Here is an 8,214-nt window from a genome sequence, read left to right as displayed (position 1 = left end):
TACAATCTTACTGGGATTCTCCTCCCATCCCAGTTAAACCCACCTCTCGTGAGGACCACCTGGAATCCATCTTCTGCCATGAATTCTTATCCTCACCACTTTCTAGGATCACCAAAAGCCCTGCGACATGAGCGTTCAAAGATGCTGCAAAAGCCAGTAATGCGACTTGAGATTTCCTCCAGCCAAAGGGACTGGCAGGGCGGATTTGTTTTGGATGGAGTCCTTTTGCTGGGGAAGGATGCCCTGCTGCATGCACCCACGCAGGCACGCACCCCCCAGGCTCTGGGCTAAAATTAGCAGCAAGGCTTGTATCCTCTGGTGCTCTTTAGCAATACGTACTGCTAATAGGTGGCTGGAATGGGGGAGGTCAAGGATTTTTAATCACTGTGTAAAATTAGGGACTAATAAAATTTGGTTTCCTATTTCTCACTTGAAAGAGTTTTATTTTAATATGGACGTCCCTTTGTAAGGTCCTTTACAGGCCTCAGTATAATCACAGCTGTCAAGGGACTGAGTTATTAATGTAACAAGGACAAAAATCATTTATTGGTTTTTGGAAGCACCAGCTTAGTAACAACAGTCTAAGGCAATTTGCACAAGAAATCCAGATCCCAAATCCAGTTTACAATAGGAAGACATACCTGCCAGATTTGTTTTGCCAAGACATATTTTAAAGATTAAGCTGTGTCGTTTTCCTTCCTTACAGGCAAGCCAACAGCCAGGTATGAACTGTGCTTCAGTTTAACTAGGTAAAATACTGGCATCAAGGGATTAAGAAAACCAGTTCCAGTTTTTAAGCTGACTTTTTCACAACTGCCATTACTTATAGAGCCCAGGGGACATTTACTGTTTTCAGGCTTGCATCTCGGAGCATATGAGTGTGAACATCCCTATTCTCGTATCAGTTCCCTGTGCCTTACCACCCTCAGCGCTCAAATTAATGAGTTTTCTGCTCAAAAGCAGATTGAGTACAGCTCACCAGTAGCAACAAGTTCTCAGTAATTAAAGCCAAAAGAAGTCAGAGACCACATTTATATGGAATCACCATCAAAACCACACATGTGGTGAAAGAAATGACTTCAATGAAGAATCAACACCATGAAGTGCCTGGCACCAAGCGAGCCATTTTCATGGATAGATGGTTTCAGCTCTGATGTTCAGTGAGAGGCACCAGCAGAGAAGATACCCTGCATAACCAATAATAAGCATACAGCTAAGCGCTCCTTCTTTACAAAGTCAGCTACTCACTGTTTTATGGCACCGCAAATGTGCCATTTGGATTGCAGGCCACCGTCCCAGGAGCTCGTTCTAACATTTGTTTAAGTATCAGACTGCCAGAGAATAAATACAAGTCTTCATTTTAAAGAGTAAACCCAAATTAGCCACAGGAGCATGGAAAATACCTCTACGCTTCAGAGCCTGTCCCTCTGCGAGACCTCAGGATGACGAGGAGGCTCCATTCCTCCACCTTTGTGTTCTTATTCAAGGTTTGTTTGCAAAACTGAAGGGGCACCAGGGGCTTTCCTGCTGGTCCCAAACAGCCAGGAGAAAATCCTGCACTCCTCAAACACCAGTAAAGCCACATGCAAGGAAAAGAATGTGTCATGCAGCCTATGGGACAGGCAAGAAGGAACAGAAATTAAGTATAATTTGAATGAAGGTGGAGGCAGAGTAAGTGGGAAGCTCTAAGCATGGAGAGTTTTAAATCCTAACAAGGAAGGAAATCAGATACTCTTCACAGTGGCTGCTGCTTCACTGCTGATTCACAACCACATATGATTAAGACCTAATGCTACTAGGAAATGAGCTTTGTCTTCATTGCGTTTCATAAATCACATTGTTTTGGTGCTAAGAGTGTTTAGACAATCCAAGGATAAAATAAGGCCTTCCAGTAAGTATGAAAGCCATCTGTTGCAACAGAACCACCAAACCAGATGTAAGGGTTGCTGTGCCCAGAGCCCAATTCTAAAGCCCACTCCTAAAATCCCTGCTGCTTCTCACAAAGCAAACTCGGTGTGCTGGCCAGGACACAGCCAGTAACTGTATTTCTCCAAGTTTCTACCAGTTTTTGGAGGTACTCCTAGCTCATCAACCTGCTTCCCTCTGTGCTTTGTGCTCTGCTCACTAAGCACTGAACTGCTGACCAAAACAGGCCAGTGAAATGCAAAGTGTGTCCTTGATAACAGGGGGCATTATGCTAGAAATATTCATGAACTTCCCTGAGAGGTGATGCTGTCATTTCATCATGTGCCTTGTTAAAATAAAAGCCTTCAGCACAATAAAATTCCCAAGCTAAAAGAAAAAAAAAAAAAAGAGAGAAGCTTTTAACTGGGGAGAAGAAAATTCAAAACAGGCAACTGGAGGAAACCCAGTTGAAGGAGGTTTAGAGAGGTCTCCCGGTGTTTTTATGGGCACTTGGTTCTTTCCACCACAACATCAGTCATCCCCTCCAACCCACAATCAAGAGGTTGTAGCCTAACCAGGGCAAAATTTTATGCTTAAATTGTAGTGACCACAACAGAGCAAACGCAAATCCGTCCATGCTGTCAAGCAAGCAGCTTTGACCGGTAGCAGTTCAGCCTGTCCTGTGGCTGGCTAGCAAATGAAACGGCTACCCAGGTCTGAGGCTGGTCTGCAGGCTACGGTGAGCTCGGGTACCACGATGCTGAGCGAGAGCTGGCACAAGAGGAACGCTGCCCGGGGAAGGTGGCTGCGGAGCGCGGGTGTTCAGAGCTCCCAGGAGAAGGGCTGCTGGGATCAGGCAGCAGGGTCGGCTGGCAGCAAGCTTTTAGTTTTAAAGATTCAATACATCTCACAAATGCCATCTCGTGAAACGCTTTTGCTTCGCTCGCACTTACGAGACCAGTTAAAGGTTCTTCATTTAACATCTTTTTTCAGAGGTTAGACCATAATAACTTACAGCTGTTGTGTATATAATTTACTGTAAACCAAACGTTAGGAGTTTAAAGCTCTGCATTTGAAGAGCTAGCATGACAGAGTGGCTTTAGCTGAGCACCCTCCATCTGCAGTCACCTGCTTTATCAACAATACCTCGTGCTCATTAAAGAATCCAAATTTCATTATGCTCGTGTGCATGTCAGATACGCATTTTTAAACTCAAACTGCAGAGCCAGAAGACTTCAGAACAATCTTCAAAAGAAGGCTCAAAAGCATCTTCAGGCTCGCTCAGCCTGACAGCCTCACAGCTTTAACTGGTTGACAGATGGAAAAAGGAGGAACACATGACAGCTTCAAGATTTAATATAACTAAAACACATACTGCAGGAAATAAATAAAAAAAAAGATAGAGAATTTTGCAAGAGTCATTTCTCCTCTCTCCACTTTTTTTTTTTTCCCCTTCTAAATCAAACAAAACACACCTAAACCCAGAGCAGAAGAGCTCACCTGTAGCTCAGAACTACTCTTTAAAACTGAAAGCAGAGATCTTTCCCTCCCTCCCTGCCTGCCTCATCCCACAGTTCACAGGAGCTTGCAAAAAAAAAAAAAAAAAAAATCACCACCACTAATAACTCTTCTGAACTGGTTCAGTCATGGTGCCAAAAGCACACAACAGCCCCGAAGAAGCTTCACCTACAGGTAAATGAGATAGCTGTCCAGTCGGTCGGCAAAGCAGATGCAAGTTTGGGCAGCCCACGTCTCTGCAGTTATCAAGAAGGACTTTGGGGCTCAGCAAAGTTATGGTAAGGAGTCCTGACAACCCAAACACGTCCTCCTCACCGACCGTAACACTCCTACAGGACTTGCTTACTGGATGCCTGAAACAGGGCCCCACCAACGCCTCCCCAAAGTTAAGCTATTCAGCTGTTTACATTTCATTTGGTAGCATTTTCCCTCTCAGCTGATGACTCATTGACTTGAAGCAGCAAGACAACATCATTCTGACCACCCTCATCATCTCCTGCAGAGGGGAGCTGCCAGCCGGCAGCGAGGGAAAAGGAAAGGTGGAAACGTGCTTCCAGAGCATCCCCTTTCCCACAGCATCCCGAAACTCGCTGCTGGGGCTCCTGCACAATTGCTTGGAAAAGCTGGTGAAATCGACTGCAAGCACAGTTCATTCTGTACAGACTCCTTCTGGCTGGAGATCAAAGTTACTTTAGCAGCCTCTGGACTCTTTTAAATGAAGAGGTCAAACAACCTTGGCGTTAGCAGTGTTTAGGATTGTTTGACCCAGACCCATTTGCGAGGTATGCGGGATACAAGGACATGGATTTTCTGATCTCCAAGTTTCCTGCTAGGCATACAACTTACTACTTCTGATTAATATTATCTGACATCCCCAGCCAGGTATAAATACTACAGGCATCTATAAATTATAAACATTTAATATTAGACACATGCAGTTCACCTGCAGTTGCAAATATGAGAGAAAGCTGTCAAAGCAAACTGTGCTTGCCAAGAAAGAGAAGCCTTAATGTTTCAGCTGACTTTTAAATAAAGTTCAGGTTTAGAATACGTTCATTTTCAGCCCTGAGCAGCACATCCCAGTCTACTGTTCATGCCTGAAAGGTCAAAGCTTGCCGGCTCTGACAAGATCTTGCTGCTTCCTGAAAAGTACCATGTGGGCTCAGGTTATTCCAAATAAGGCTAGAAACTAAAACTGAGACTTTTAAACATTGTATTTCATCCATCTCAACAAAACCTGTTTATTAGCAGAGGGTTGGGTTTTTTTTAAAATATTTTTATTTCTTGAAGTGAAAACAGCCACTAAGCTGACAGAAGAACAAAACAACACATTAACCATGATAAGCATAAAAAGCCTGACCAAGCATTTCCACCATTCCACCCAACTAATTTGATCACACCTATGTCAGCAATCCAGCATCCAATTAACACTTAAAAGCAGAGTTGGTCCAAAGTGCTACTGTTATCAACTATTGTTTAAACTCCCACCCTTAAAATGACCTAAATTAGCTCAGGCATTCCTGATTCGTCAGCAACCATGAGCATTCAGTTCAGCTCCCTGACCACTGCACACCAAGGACATTAAAGCATCAGTTGCAAATAATGTAGTCTCCGTATTTATTCTTGGGCTCAGCAAAATGCAGCAAATATTACGGCAAAACCAGCCGCTTTACATTGCGCTATACCGAAACCTCAGAAGCACAACAAGCATTGACATTCAGGCCTGTTCCCATTCTTCATGCTTTCATAACCTGGCTATTTTCAGGGCCTTCTGCTATCTGCATTTCCCCAGAAAGCCCTGCCAGTTTCAGACCCATTTGCAGAAATTCATTAAAAAAAAAATCTGTGAATGGCGATTTGTTCACTGTTTGCTGCCTCCCGCCACTGCTTTTTGTGAGGCTTGTTCTTTGAAAGAACAAAAGAACAGAGCAAGATGGAAAGGGAGAAGGGACAAGGGTTGGCAAGCAGATTAAGCAAGCAAGCTGGTATAACACAGCATTGCAATTTAAGATCCTGTAAACAGAAGATTCCTTACGAAAACGAAAGTGGAAGGTTAAAGTCATTAAGTTCATAACGCTCAGCCAGCAGCACAATGAAACCAAGCATCCAGATCGAAGGGTGCCTCCAAGGGAGCGTGCGCTGCTGAAGTTTCCATCCTAAAGGACCCGCCAGCTACCGAGCAGCTCCGAGAAACTCCACGGTACATCAGCTGAGCAGATCACCGATTCCTTGGGCTGTACTAAAGATCCTGCCTGTTGGTAATAACTAACCACCGACCCTAGCAGAGGTGCTGTCACAACCTGCCCTGAGCTACGCTGGCCAGTCTCATCAGCTTCTCGCAACTTCGTAATCAACTCAAGATCAAGTTTTGTAATAAAACTCTGCCCAACGAAACCTCCAGTTCTAGATAAAGTGATCTCCACTGATCGGGGCAAGCCCCAGCACGATGAAATCCCTGGGGCACGGCACAGGACCGCAGCGGCACTGGTCACTGAACAGGGATGGAGCGAACCTGGAGACCCTTCAGCCCGTGCTCCTGGTGCATTTAAGGGAGGCTCCGCTGAGGGCAACTCAAAGCAGCTCTTGACAGTGACTAAAAAAGGACTCTGAGGAGAGCAGCTGCCTTAAGCAGGCACCAAAGATGAGATGCCCCGAGTCCCAGCGCAGATTCCACGTCCCCCTTCCCTCCGATGCCTTCACATGCCTGTATATTTGCACAACGCATGCAGTTAACCCATCTAGAGTAGCAACATTACTGTATGGCAAAACGTTACCCAGATTCCCGAGTCCCAGTAAGAGGAAACCCATTTTGCGATTGTTTGTTGATTTCTGAATCTTATTTTGCAAATAGCATGCCACACGCAGAAAGGGAAGCAGCATAACCACCACCGTTCTGCAGGAAAGAAAGCCCCCAAATCACTCCTCATGTATCTGCAACAAGAGGAGAAGCTGCTGTTCTGGAGGGATGAAGGGCTGCTTTGTCATAGAGCAAACCATGGAACCATCCAGCGAAAAAATAAAGTGCTCCAAGTCCCTCACCCTGCAAGTTGAGGGCGAAATTGTAATTATGGAGGGATGGTCCATATCACCCACTCCTGTGCCCAGAGTGACTGAGAGGAGATACGCTGGGCCCAACACATCCCCCCAGGCAGCTTAAAACTGTCCTTTTGTCAGAAGATGTGTGTACTGCCAGGTAAAGATGTGGATTTTCTGCCTGAGATTTTCAGCGGATGTTCTCCACCCACCCTTTTCTTCTTTAAAGACAAAAAGTAGAAGAACTCTCACTCCAAATCACCCTCGTAAGTAGTATACAAAATGATTAATGCAATACAATATACCCTTTCAGCCACCTCTTCCAAGCTGAAAAATCATGGCCTGCTTTGTCATTACTCAGACAGAAGCCCTTTCATTGCCTCGATTACCTCCTCGCACTTCTCTCTACCTTTTATTTCTGATTTATCGTTCTTTTCAGCTGGATTGATTAGAATTACTATAGCAGAACATAACATCTAAAATCAGATGCCAAGGAAAGAGGTAGGAAGGACATCAAATGAGAAGCTCCTAGGAATGTTTTCTTAGTGTCCTATTGACTTGGCACAGGAAGGGGAAGGATTGAATCATTTACACAAACTCCATCAGTCCAGAACTCAGTAGGCACAGGCATGCCGAGCATCACACCCACAGAGGTAACCGTGCTTGTAAAGCTCTTGATGCAAAACTTGCCTTTGAGAGCTCCACCTGCAATATTAAAGCAATGAAATGAAATCGTACAGCACGGCTGTACGCAGCTATTGTGGACCAGGAGTGCTAGGAAGGAGCTGTGCCACAGCAACACCCTCACTTCAGGCTTTCCTGCTCCACAAGTGGTACACAACAGTGCAATCTGTGCATACAGGGCATCCATTCAGCAGGCCCAGCTTCAATTTCTCCAAGAAGTAAGGAAAGAAAGGTCTCTTCCATTACACATAGAAAAGCAACGGGTGGTAAATGACAGTCCAAGAAGGAAAAAACCCAGGAGGGATGACACACCTGAGGACCCCCACACCTTACTGACAAACAGCTACTACTCTTTAAATTCACCTGAGCCTCTATGCAGCCGTTTCGTGGGGATACGCAGGACACCTCCACTGCGAGATGTACCCTAAAAGGGAACACCCATCAACTGCATTAGCAAAGCTCCCCAGCTCTAAAGCACAGACAACATCTCTATTTCAGCTCACTAACAAAGCTCTGGAAGCCACTATAAAGACCACAGAGACTTAAAGCCTTTGATGCTGCTTTGCCTATCTGCAGGCTCAGAGGGCCGGCTCGCTTTACAAAGCTGTTTATGCAAGAAACGGCCCGAAAAGAGTTCCTTCAGAGCTCAAATCCCCAAGATCTGAGCAAGAGCCCGCCTTCCAGTTGATTAGAAAACCAACACTTTCAGGCTGATGGAAGTCCCTTGGAAACACAGTGGTAATCCTGCACTGAAGGCCAGAACATCCTCCCCTGAGGCTGACTCCCGAGTTCCCAGTGTACAAGCATTTATTAATATACAGAGTTACTGCATAGACGAGCAGCAGAGATGAGGAGAAGGCACTACATCAGCAGTGCGGCCGCTGCATGGAGGAAGAGTCCTACCCAGCAAGGACTCTGTCGGCTTCATCTGGAAACAGAAAAATGCAAAAAAACCAAACCAAAACAAAAAAACCAAAACCAGGCTAGGGAAAAGCAGGAGGCAGGGTTCAGGATACCGCAGAACTGCAGCCAGAGACTCAGCGAGTGACCTACAACCCCCAAATCCCCCTCACC

The sequence above is a fragment of the Haliaeetus leucocephalus genome, unplaced genomic scaffold, assembly GCF_000737465.1.
Source record: "Haliaeetus leucocephalus isolate CR32 unplaced genomic scaffold, Haliaeetus_leucocephalus-4.0 Scaffold273, whole genome shotgun sequence".
NCBI lineage: Eukaryota > Metazoa > Chordata > Aves > Accipitriformes > Accipitridae > Haliaeetus > Haliaeetus leucocephalus.
The sequence above is the reverse complement of the archived record's forward strand: the minus strand, read 5'-3'. Positions refer to the sequence as shown.